The following is a 13,690-nucleotide window of genomic DNA, read 5'->3' on the forward strand; positions in this document are numbered from 1 at the left end:
AGCATCTATGGTCTGCAGGAAATACAGAGGTATTACAGGTATTTTATTTGTCCCAGTGTCCAAGAAAGGTAGTTCCCAATATTTAAGGAACTCCACTACTTCACACACTGATAGCCCTTTCTCCCCACTGTTTCCTGGCTTTTCCTGAGGATAAGTGTCTTGATGAACATCTTTTCTCTGTGTGAATGACACTGAATTCTCTCCTCTCTAAGGCGAGATTTAACTTCAGAGGAGTTAACTTTAGATTTCCACAATGTGTCTGCTGATACCTGTGTGCCTGTTGTGACCAACCTGCATTTCTGGCATTTCATTCTGCTAATCTGTTTTATTGTGAAAAGGTGCTGTGGAGGTGCTTGTTCCTCCAGGCAGCTGAAGAACTGTGGACAGCAACTCAGAGTAACTGGATCATTTGTCAGCATTGTAGGTGCCAGACTGAGATGAAATCCAACCCTTCATTCCAGCTACTGTTGACAGAGCTACTGATCTTTAACTTCATTTTGGTGATGACATAATCTGAGAGTGTCCAGTGATGATGAAACCCAAAAGCCTCATACTTCTCAAGTTGCATTCATCAAAAAAACTTTACAAAGAGCAAAAATTACAGCTCTGCAGACCCCAGGAGCAGTTTTGGTGAAACCAGGAAGCCTTCAGAAGTGACTTGGCAGGAAAAGAAAGATAGCAGTAGATGTCTGAGATGTGTAGCTTTCTGGAGGTATAAGTAAAGGCTGGAAGTTGTTCTTTTTAAACTCCCCTACCCCTTTCAACTACTGGAATCTGCTTTTCATATGCATTATTCATAAGGCCTCTTAGCCAAGCCTTATCACAGGAGAAGTAGAGAAATGATGAAATGACAAAGTGTTAAGGGAAAATGGAGAAGTTCTGTTCAAAAGGTTGTCTAGAAGATATTTTCTTCCTTAAAAAAAAGTTATTTAAATCAACAGATAATAAACAGCTTGATGAAGGATGTTTTCATGTTCAATAGCCTTGACTTTTTATGCCTCTACTATACTCTCAATAAATAGCCATGGAAAGATAGAAAGCTGCTGCAACTTACAGTATATGATAGATTGAAATAAAATAAACAACATCTTCCCCCCAGAGCATGTTCATATAGTAAAAAATTAGTCTTCCTCCTAAAAAACAAAGTTAGCATTTATGAGGATGTGATGTTATTATAAATTCGTGATCTTTTAAAAAAGGAATCTATGAATAAAATTAATTAAATGTTATAATAAATATATATTTTAAAACAATATGCTTTTTTAATATCAAAGCAATTTTTTTCTAATTATTATTTTTTTTTTTATTGGTCAAAATTAAAATGAAAAGTAATTTCCAAATGCTGACATTTTCCACGAACTGGAAACTGGAACCATCACTTAACACTAGATAGCCACAACACTGTGAAATAGTATTGGAAATATAGGTATAGGTCACAGCAAAATGTCCTTTGGTAGAAACTTTTTCATGTCTTTGATCCAATCCCCTACTCAGAGCAGAGTAATCATCAGGGTGTGATCAGGTTGCTGAAGGCCTTGTGCAATAGCATTTAGAAAATCTAGGAAGGAGTTTTCAGAGTTTCTCTGTTTACCTGTCCCTGTGCTTAACCACTCTCTGGTGAAGATTTTTTTTGTCATGTCCAACTAGAATTCCTTTGTTTGACCTTTCAGTGTGATTGCCTTTCAGCCTTTTGCTGTGCATTGCTGGGAGGACTTTAGCTCCATCTACTCTCTAACCTTGGGTAAGGACAGCAGCCAGTGTTTTCCCCTTAGCCCTCTTGAGCTAAACAAACATGGTGGCCTCTGTCCCTGTATGTCATGTGCTCCAGCCTCCAGCCAGCTAAGTGGCCCTCTGCTAGATTCTCCAGTTTGTTAGTGTTTCTTTTGTACTGGGGGCACAAAATTAAACTCAGTTTTCCAAATGAGTGTCTAATAAATGAGTGTCTTTACAAGTGCTTCTCTTGACATGCTCATTGTGCATGTTGCTATGTGGTTAGCCCTCAGTCCTGCAAGGGCATGCTACTGCTTCTTGTCCCACCTCTCTGTTGGGGCATTCCATGGAGTTGCTCTCTGGTAAGTTGGAATGTGTCTTATTCCATGGTGTTGCTCCATCCAAGATGCAGAACTTAACATTTGTCTTTCCTGAGTTTCAGGAGGCTTTTTTTTGACTCATTTTTCCATACTGCTACAGTCCCTCAGACTGGAGTGCTCTCCTCCCCAAAGTACCACTCTCTGAAATTTGGTGTCCTCACAAATTTGCTGAACATGCAGATAATGAGACCAATTACCTTCCTGCCAGCAGCATGACAGTGAGTCTGCATCACTGCAGGATTACTTTAGGCTTCTGTCCCTGTTATGACCATCCTCAAAAAAAGCTGATATGTCTGGGCTTGAGTGTAAGCCTGGCATGGAGATACTGGATTTCATGTAAGGACAGGCTCTAGCCTCATGCATGGAGGATGCAAGTGAAAACTTAGAGGGGCTTGAGAGTGCCTTCCCAGAATTCACTAGGCACTGTTCCCAGGCCTTCTGCTTATTCAGTTCTCACTCACCACCTGTGCATTCAGATCTATCTACTGGCTCATAAACTGATTTGTATAAAGTTCTTACTTCTCAATAGTCTGTACAATTTTGGTTATGTGTAGGTCTTACACTGATTATCCTAGAAGATACTTACAATGTGCACTAGGTGGGCCAGAGCAACATGTAGAAGTTAATTTCTAGAATGATTTCAGTAAAAAACTGCTTTTCTGAATTTATCTCAGCATTCCCAGTGATCCCAGTAGGAGGAAGAAAACTTCCTGTTATATACTCACCCTTTATTCCTTCTTCCTTTCAAAGATTTAGTTTGAGGGAAAAGAGGTTCTAGGAATACAACTCTGACCATTTTGCCAGGCACTTCTTTGCCAGTAAAAAAGGGATGTTATTTTGTTAAAATGCATTAAAACCACTGCAAGCTGATACCTGTGTGTCCAAATGCTCCAGATGGTGGACAGCTCCTTTTCCAGTGGTCTGCAAAGGCACGGATTTTTAGGTGACTTTACCAGTGGCCCTGCCCCCCATACCTCTTGTGTGCTCTCTGGCTTCAGTGTAGGTCCCACCCTATCACACCTGCTTATGAGCATTAGGGGGTGCATTCTTTTATCACATCAATGAGGAAGAAATAGTGTTTGTCTCAGGTCAGACTTGCTGAGTTGGGCTGAACCTTGAATATGTATTTCATGTGAGATGTATGCTGTCCTTTTATGGAAGCAGTGTAGAAATTAAAGAATTTAATCTTCTCACAGCAGGTGAGTGACACAATTCAGGATTTCTGGGGTCCTTAAGTTGCACGTACTTCTCTACATAATGCTGTTCTTGGTGTAAAAGTATAAAGTCCATCTAAGTTAGCCTGTGCATGAGCTGTCAATACCAGGAAATGCAGGAGAGTAGTGGCATAATTTGTCAGTTTACAGCAGAGATTCGCTGTGTCCAGTTTTGAGCACCCTCACTATAGGAAAGACAGTGATAAACTGGAACAAATCCAGCAGAGGTGATCAAGGGCTGGAGCACTTCTTGCTCTGTAAAAGGAGACTGAGAAAATTAGACCTGTGTAGCCTGAAGGAGGAGAGCCTTAATAGCATCCTTCCTAGAACTACTCAGAGATCGTGAGGAAGTTGAAGGCAGTCTTTTTGCAGCAGTTCATGGCAGGAGAACACGAACAATGGGCTTGAGTTGAAATAAGAGAGGTTGGATATAAGGAGATACCTTTTCAGCATGAGGATGGTCAAGCCAAGGTTGTCCATAGTGATTGTGCAGTCTCTTTCCTCCCTTGGATGTTTTCAAGACCTGATGGATAAAGACCTGAGAAGCCTGGTCTGATCTCACCAGTTCTGAGTTGTAGGTAACAGAGCGTTGCACTAGCTGACCTTTCAAGGTCCATTCCAACCTGAATTATCCTACATCCATATGACTCTTGTGGAGCCTTTTTGACACTGGCTTGAATGTATCATCTGAAACCTGTGGTGTTTCTGCTGCACAGCAGTTGATACAAAGAGCTGAAGGTAAAGCAGAACCTCAATAAAAACCTACTTCAGATTTTCAATGGTCTTGGAGAGTTGTGGAGAGAAAGAAGATGCTTAGTTTTATCTGTTATTTTTTCAGTGTTTGGAGATTGAATTTTTGATTGACTGAACCAAATAGAGGTAGTTTTATGATACTAGCGAAGAACACAGTATGTGTTCCAAATAAATAAAAGCCATATCTGCAGAAATCATCAAAACTGTACATGCTACTCCATCTGCTGGGGAAATCAATAACTTCCAGTATTTAAAAGGTGGAGACATTCTTCAATCACAAAGGCAGGATTTTTCCAATCTATTTTGTACTTGCAGACAAGTGTCTGCTTTTGCAATACTTAAGCTACACAGGACAGACAGGAAATCTTGTTTGGGGAAATTCTGGGTTTTGAAAAATTCTGCTGGCATAATTTCCATTTTTTTCTCCTTTATTTCAAGGTGAATAGCCCAAATAGATGCAGTTGACAGGTTGCAAAAAAGACGCAGTCCTGAAAAGTTTGGCCTTCCCTTTTCTCTGTAGACTCAGAACATGAGAATATTGCTAAAATCTCCAGGGCAGATCTCTGAAGCCAGTCTTTGTGGTCCAGGATTGCATTCTGTCTGTTTGTGAAGAGATTAGCTCAGTGGTCACTGATAAACACACCTCTAAACAACTTCATCAGCTGGAATTCTCTTCACCAAATTCTGTAATGACTCTGCATAGAGGTAAATGAGAATGATGGTGTTGACGGTGCCTGAAAATAACATGAAGCCTATTAGCATGGAATTGAAATCTCATATGTTTTTGGAAAGCAATAGGTGTAAGGGTCATGTTGCCTCTTCCATGAGCTCTGAGATTCCATGTCTGATAGTAACTTCTCTCTTGAAATAAGAGAACCTTATAAGGAAAAAAACCCTGAAAGAGTAAAGGCTAAGCTGAGACTTATGTGCATTTCATAGGTCTCTTTTTCTTACCATTACATAATCATTAATCTTTTTTTTCGAAGTAACACACACATTGAAATGGAGGGAAAAGTCAGACAGTCAGCTGCAGTCTAAATTTGCATTTGTGTTTGGATGTGCAAGCAGAGACTGAGGATTATCTTGACTGTCTTGAAGACTCACATACTATTTATTCCTATATTTTGAGCTAGAGAAGGAGCAGTGAGCACCTTTCAGGAGTACAATCACTTCATTTTGGTGAGAAGTAAGCTTTCATTTGGACTGAAGAGGGTGTTAAAGTGCTCTTCACAGCTATGAAATCTTGAGTTTTGCTCTTCTTTTGCAATGAATAAAAATGTGTGTTTGTTTCCTGTATGATGGCAAATTTGTAATTCAGACATTTGTCATAGAGACTGATTGAGGAATGAAATGTAGTCCCTTTTAATCTATTCTGACTTGAATATTTGATCTTGAAGAGAAAGGGTTTGCATCACAGCCCCTACCACTTGCCAGAGGTCCACTTGATCTAAAGACATGAATACTTGAGAGGCTTTTTCAAGCTCAAAATTTGACTGGAGACGTTTCTGTTTTATACTTTCAGATCTCCGTCACAAGGCCAGCATTCAAGGAAAAGTTGTAGCATTGTAGCCAAGTAGATATGGTCTTGCCCTTTATTGTAAGATGCCACAGGCTTTGTGTCCTGGGTTGAGCTGGCAAAACACCAACTGTCCAGGACAGAGTGAAAGGGTTCCTCCTCCCCCCAGCCAGCCAAGGGAAAAAGAAGAGAGAGAGAAAAGAAAAACCCTCAAAACAGGTTTATGCTGGAACTAACTACATGTATTTATACAGAGAAGAGAAAATTAAGAGGAAACTACAATATAACACACACTTACACAAGTTACATATATATAACAAGGAATAGCTTCCCACTCCCCAATTAATACAAAGCCCATTACTCTAAATTCATAAGCACTCCAAAAGACACTCAGCAAGAAAGAGAAAGTGTAACAACAAAATATTTCTACTTCCCTGAATGCAAACAAAATGCAAGCACAGGCAACAGGAGCAGGGCCTAGCATAGTAGAGAAGCTGCTAGGTGTCCTCCTCTTAGTGCAGCCATGATGGAACTAACCAAGCCACTCCCACACACTGGATTTTACACCCTTTGAGATGATGCAATATGGTATGGAATACAATATTATTGGCTGGAAGAAGTCAGCTGTTAGCTAGCTCAGCCTAGCTTAAATCAGCTGACAATCCTAGGCCTAGCTGAACTTTAAAACCTAAATTTAGGCCCACCTGGCTAAACCCATAACACTTTGTCTGAAGGTAACAACAGAGACTTCTGAACCTGTCAGGCTTTCTATGGACTTGTCTTGGCCTGCCTGTAGTTTTATTTTAGTCTGTTTATCTGTATTAGTGATTGTCTAATGACTAGGTGACTATTACTTACTTTGTTCTAGCTTTTGATCACTTTGTACAACTGTGTGGTATACCACCTAGTCTTATGTATTTTTTGTAACTAGAAGATATTAATAACAAGTACTTATTCTCTATAGAATGAACTGTGTTTGATCTTAGAATAAAACACCTTGTGAGTACAGGGACAGGATGATACCAGAGGCCCCAGGGCTATGAACAGCTCACAGAGATCTCTTGGTAACAATTAGAGGAAGGCAACTTTTAGAAATGGGTAAAACCAATTGGGGATAACAAGGGAACAAATACAAGTATCCAACATATAATACACACCATATGTACATGTGTAACATAGAGCTGGGAGAAGATTGAAGAAAGACCAAGTGCAGACCATGCTAGAAAACTTGTGAAAAGAACTCCAAGCAGATTTGAAACTGAGGAGGAAGAAACCATCAACATCATACTGGCAAAAGATTTGAATGCTAAAAGCCCACTGTTCTCCTCCCTTTGCACTGAAACTATGATTGTTACGACCCAGAGGTACAGTGGAAAGGAAAACACATTGCCAAAAAAATTGGGTAGATATTTTGTGGTCATAGTGGCCACTGATAGTTTTCAGTTCTGGGTGAAGTTAGGAGGGATGGCAGCAGAACTGCTGCCTTGGGCTTCTGGCAGACAGACTTTAACCTATTTAGGAGATTGACTGACAGAGTCTCATTGGAGTCAGTCCTGAAGGGCAAAGGAGCCCAGGAAGGCTGGATGTACTTTAAGGAAGAAATCTTAAAGATACAGGAGCAGGCTGTCCCCATGTGCATTAAGACAAGCCAGTGGGGGAAAAGACTGGCCTTGTTAAACAAAGAATTTAGGCTGGAACTCAGGGGAAAGAGAGAGAGTGTGTCACCTCTGGAAGGAGAGGCAGGAAACTTGGAGGGATTACAAGGATGTTGTAAAGTTATGTAGGAAGAAAATTAGAAGGACCAAAGCCAAACTGGAACTTACTTTGGCCATTGTGGTTAAAGACAACAGAAAAAGTTTCTGTAAATACCTTGACAGCAAAAGGAGGGCTAAGGAGAGTCTCTATCCTTTGCTGGATGCAGAGGGTAGCATAGTGTCAGGACATGAGGACAAGGCTGGGGTACTTAATGGCTTCTTTGCCTCAGTCTTTAATACCAAAGTCAGTTGTCCTCAGGGTATCCAGCTCCCAGAGCTGGAAGTTAGTGATGGGGAGCTGAGTGAAGCCCCTGTATTCCATGAGGAAATGGCTAGTGACCCGTTATACCAATTAGACACACAAGTCTATGTGCTCACATGGGATTCACCCAAGAGAAGGGAGGGAGCTGGCAGAAGAGCTTGCCAAGTCATTTTTAGTCATTTACCAGCAGTCCTGATTTACCAGAGAAGTCCCAGCTGACTGGAAATTACCAAATGTAATGCCTACCAATGAGAAGCTCAGAAGGACAATCCAGGGAATTACAGGCCTGTCAGCCTACCTTGGTACTGGGGAAGGTCATGGAGCAGATCATTCTGAGTGCCATTACACAACACATGCAGGACAAACAGGATGAGGCCCAGCCAACAACATGGGTTTGTGAAAGGCCAGTCCTGCTTGAGCAACCCGATTTCCTTCTGTGACAAAGTGACCCACTTTAGCAGATGAGAGTAAGACTGGTCTATCTAGACTTTGGTAAAACCTTTGACACCATCTCCAACAGCATTCTCCTGGAGAAACTGGCTGCTCATGACTTGGACAGGTGCACTCTTTGCTGGGTGAAAAACAGGCTCTATGGCGAGGCATAGAGAGTGGTGGTGGATGGAGTTACATCCAGCTGCTGGTCACAAGGGGCATCTGCCAGGGTTCAGTGTTGGGGCCAGTTCTATGTAATATCTTTATTGATGGCCTGATTGAAACGATTGAGTGCACCCTCAGCAAGTTCATGGATAGCACCAAGACAGGTGGTAGTGATCTGTTGGAGGGAAGTGTCTGCAGAGGGATCTGGGCAGGCTGGATCAGTGGGCTGACAACTGTGTGAGGTTCAATAAGACCAAGTGCTGGGTCCTGCACTTGGGTCACAGTGACCCTATGCAGCGCTGCAGGTTGGGGGAAGAGTGGCTGGAAAGGTGCCCAGCAGAAAAGGACCTGGAAGTGCTTGTTGACAGCAGGTTGCATATGAGCCAGCAGTGTGTCCAGGTGGCCAAGAAGGCCAGTGGCATCCTGGCTTGTATCAGAAATAGTGTGGCCAGCAGGATGAGGGAGATGATTGTCCTGTTGTACTCGGCACTGGTGAGGCTTCTTCTCAATTACTGTGTCCAGTTTTGGGTCTTTCCCTTCAAGAAGGACATTGAGGTGCTGGAGTGTGTCCAGAGAAGGGCAGTGAAGCTGGTCAAGGGTCTAGAGCACAACTCTTATGAGGAGTGGCTGAAGGAAGCTGGGGCTGTTCAGCCTGGAGAAAAGGAGGCTCAGGGAAGACTTTATCCCTCTCTCCAACTGCCTGAAAGGAGGGTGTAGTGAGATGGGTGTTGATCTCTCCTGCCATGTCTCAAGTGCAAGGATGAGAGGAAATGGCCTTAAGTTGCACCTGTAGAGGTTCAGATTAGATATTAGAAAAAGCTTTCATTGACAGTGTGGTTAGGCATTGGAGTAAGTTGCCCAGGGAGGTGGTAGGGTCACTGTCTATGGAAAGTGTTAAAAGAGGCATCTGGATGTGGCACTTGAGGCTTTGGTTTAAGGCTGATTATGGTGGTGCTGGGTTGACAATTTGACTAAATGGTCTTGAAGGTCTTTTCCAACCTTATTGATTCTGTGATTCTGTGAAATTATAATGTTTATGTATATACAATTTTAAGCAACATAATTTTAACTGGGAAACATTAATGACATTGTAACTGCAGGGGCAATTCTTTCATTAGACTGTAAGATTTCAGCTAGGCTCACAGTGAGTTCATGGCTTTGTATATATGCTGTGTCCCTTTGCCCTTAACTTTTCAAGTTTATCAGTGTGCTGGTTTAAAGGTAAACCAGCAGGATAAATGAACCCAACACAAAAGAGATTATGTCAGAGTTACAATTTAATAACAATATTACAATAAATGCAATGGCACAAAGAGAAATTGGTTTTAACCCACAAAACCCAGACATATAACCCAGCACCCTGGGGCACAAACACAAAGGGGTTTGTTAGCCCCTGTGCTGAGACCCACGTGGTTCCCTCGAGTCCAAAGTAAAAGGAAGTGAAGAACCTGTTGGTGCAGATGATGGTTGCAGTCTGGTGAAGAGTGGTAGTCGCAGTTTGGTTGAGAGTGGTGATCTCCTCCTGTTGAGGTTCTGGTCCTTCCCTGGATCCGACAAGTGGTCTCCCCCAAGTCCCCAAACCCCCCAAGATATCCCCTCAGGTCCAGGTGGGACCACTCAGTACCTCCCCCAGGGCAGGGAGTTCCACAATGGGTGATCTAACTCTATGAGTCATGGGATATTTTTGGAATCATTGATTGGCCATTAGCAGACATGACACCTCAGGCTGGGTGTGGAAGTGCTAATGACTTCCTGGAAGGGACTTATCACAGCTCTTATCTCACAGGTGTCTTTCACACCCAGCTCACACCCTGAGGGATCCGGTGTGCCCTGGGCAGCTGCTGCAAATGGTCCATTGTTAACAGTTCATGGGACATGAATAGAGGGTGTAGAATACACAACTTTGGTCACATCCACACAGTGATAAACTGGTCCCACCTGCTGAACTAGGACAATCAGACTGATGGCAATTCAAGCAGTCTATAGTATAACCTACATGCAATGATTTTTTTAGCAAAGGTTAAGAAAGCATCGTGAGCTGTGTATCCCTGACTGATACAGCAAAAGTATCTTGGGATGACTTGTCATGAAGGGGTACATACCCACCTTTTGTTATGTTTAGCTCAAGCAGATGAATCTCTTTCCAGAGAATAAAGACAAAAGCTGTGCTCAAAGGAGTGTGGTTATGTCATGAGTTGCTCTCATCCTACAGAGGAAAGCTGTATGACTCTTTTGAGTCTTTAGAAAAACAGAGCTTACACGCTTCTCCAGATGACACTACTGGATTTGGCTTTCATGCACTTCACCCAAATATAGTGAATATGCATTTAATTTATGAGATATTTTTTATGGATGGTTCAAGCTGTCAATATCCTCTGATACCAGTACCTGCCATCTTTCAAGAAAACCTTTAAATGCTTCTAAAGTCAATCTGGTGAAGTCTTCTGCTCTTGAGGCTTCTCGGGAAGAAGGAGGAACCCTGCTACGTTTAGAGCTTATTTAGTTTGTCTAGCAGCATGTGAAGTGATTTGGGTAGAATAGTCATTGCATTTCAGAAATTGTACCAAGACATCTTAGCTTCGGAGCAGATCTGTGAAGGAGAATGGCCTGTGATGATATTTAAAGGAGAGCATCAAAGACAGAGGAAATTAAGCTGCTACTGTGTTGTTTTAAGAAACTGAAGAACAAGCCACACCAATATTAAAAGGAAATATTGTAAGCCATAGGCTGCTTCCTGTGGGGCCAAAATGCAATCCCTACAATTCAAATTGCTCTTCATATGTGTGAAGGACAGATTTAGACCCACAAGGGAAAGAAAAGCTGTGAAGAAGAGGAGGAGGGCTAACAGCTTACTTCTTGGCTGTTAACATTGAATAATTAAGCACTAACAGCCAAAAGGAAAGCTGTTGTTTTCCTAGTCCAAATATCCAGCCAGGAATAAAACATTAAGCAGCTATACAAATGATGTCTTTCATTTTCTTTTCATAAAACAAATTACTAAGTTAAACAACATATACTTTGGATACATGGAATATAAATGCATTTGATATAGACAGAATTGTAATTTCTGAAATTTGTGCTTTGCATTTCAGGGGTAAACTGAACGTTACTTAGTGTGCTGAGGTTCTCCCTTAAAATTCATTGTGCATGTGTGGAAATTAAGGCTAGTATCTGGAATACTAAAGCTTTAAACCATGACTACTTTATGGTAAAGAATCCTCTAAAAGGCTTGTGTATACAGAATCTTACTTTGGTTTTGTTTTTTCAGCTACGTTATTTGATTAAAAAATTTCATTCTTTACTAACCTTGACCTGCTCCCAGAAAGCAAGTTCTGAGTTTGTGCTTTTACTGAAGAAGGGTCTTAAGGTGGTGTGTGTGGCATTAGGCTCTGGCCCCTGCTACTTTTGTAGTATTTTCACAAAAGCTGACCTTTCAAGAAGTTCTCAACCTGCAGCTTAAACTTACCAGAGAGGAGAAGAAAACAAGTTATTTTACTGGTAGTTTTTATTATGTCTAAAGTAAGGATTGTAAAAATTTGAGTGAAACAGAGGCACCACATTCATAAGTTAAGAGTACAACCCATACCCATTCACACGTTTTATACTGTAAGAAAACTCAGAGGAGAAAAAAAAAAGCTAAGAAAAAAAGACATATGAAATGAAGGAGATATGGCACTCAGAATCCAGCATGTCTGACAGAAGAAATAGCCCCCAGAGCCAGAAAATTGTCATCAGGTAGCAATGATATCAGTCTAGAGCTCCTTCCAGCTTTGGATCACGAGGCCCATCAGCAGAGCTCCCTGTATACAGCACCCCTTCACAGTCACTCGTCAATCAAACAACTCTGAAAATAAAGACCACATGTCATCAAATTTGTGGAATTCTTCTCTTCCTGTTTATGCAAGAACTGCCAAATCACTTATGTTCTGTACAAGCTTTCTGTCCTCGGCGAGGTGGGCGATTTTCTTTTCCTAGTGTCAGCATAGATAAGTCCTTTCACTTCTGGTGTGAAAATTAAATGTTGTTATAAGAGACTTTCATACTGTGCAGGACACTGGGCAGCTTTGTAGGAATGCAAAGGTAGTGGCTTTGAAAGGCTGTTTATTCACCTCTGTCACCGGGAATAGGGCAGAATAGAAAGAAGGATCCAGAATACCCTGGTTGCCTTGGGAAAAGCCTTCATACTCATTTGTATTGGTTGGATTCAAGCGCTGAAACTGGTAAGTTGCTCCAAATTCGCAATGTGTGGTTGTGTGAAGGCCACAGGAGCAGCAGAGAGGCTGTTGACCTGCATTTGCTGTTGAAGCGTTACTTGAGATTGTGATGCCAGCCGGCCTGCACCAAAGCTATGCTGGAAACCACGCTCATGCTTTCATGGTAAGGCTGATTGCTTGTTGATGCTCAGGCCTGTGACCACACCTTGTTCAGTTTACTTGGATAGGTGCAGCAGGTATGGGACAGAACAGTCCTATTTCAGTGAATTGTCACCCATATGTAGCTCACTCCGGCTCAGGCTACATCTTCAGAGGTGCCATAAGAAGTGGAGATCACTCCTTGTAGCAACCATCTCTCCTTTCTCTAATAAAGCTGCATAGATAAGGAAAAGGTTGAAATTTATATTACAAACATTCAAAAAATACCAATACTTTTCCTGGCAGTTTTCCCAGCAGACCATATGTTGACCTTTTCTGGTCAACGTAAAATCCACACTCAACTGTTACAGGATTAGTGTCTCACCTCAGATGCTTTGCTGTCTCACTGATGCCTCTCTGCAGTCCTTTCCAACTGGCTTCAGGCTCCCTTTGTGTCATGTTTTGCTCAAGGCTATGTCCAATGTGTGTTCTCAGAGAAGCCATCATGGGCTTGCAAAGCATAATCTGCATGTTCCCCAAAGGCAGGATTTCATTTGTTCCTCTGCATTGCCTAGGCCAGAGCCCTATTTTTCCAGTGTTGCTTGTCCAACCCTAAAATTTTCTTTGCAAAGCCTTTTTTTCTTGAATTTTAGGTTTCTTTCTTTGCTTATCAGAGGAACATCCCCTTCCTCTTCCATATCTGTCTGTGTTTTCATTCTCTAACTCACAAGACAAATTTCAGAGGGCTCTCCACCCTCCTGGCCCGTGAGGACAACCTGATACCTGTTCTTTGCTGGTCTTTGCTCCATATGTTGAAGAGGAAGGCTCTGTATATTTTTAATGTTCTCCCATAGCATTAATTCTTTATATCCAATATGAATTATTGGCAGATTAACAGCAATCTGGAAAAACAGATGGTGCTTTCCAGACCTCCCTCCTCCTTCCCTGTCGTGGTTGAAAGGAAACTAACATTTATTCAGCCCCAACCTTCAGTGACAGTGCAGGCCTACTCAGTGTGCCAGGCTGCCAGATATTTACGTACAGCTTTATCTCATGTACGTACATCCTATTTTTATTGAATATAGAAAGAAACCTCTAATATGTATCAGTATTTTTATACTGTGCCAAAATTTTATCTGTAGTTACAGATGC

This window comes from Pithys albifrons, chromosome 4 (genome assembly GCF_047495875.1).
Source record: "Pithys albifrons albifrons isolate INPA30051 chromosome 4, PitAlb_v1, whole genome shotgun sequence".
Taxonomy (NCBI): domain Eukaryota; kingdom Metazoa; phylum Chordata; class Aves; order Passeriformes; family Thamnophilidae; genus Pithys; species Pithys albifrons.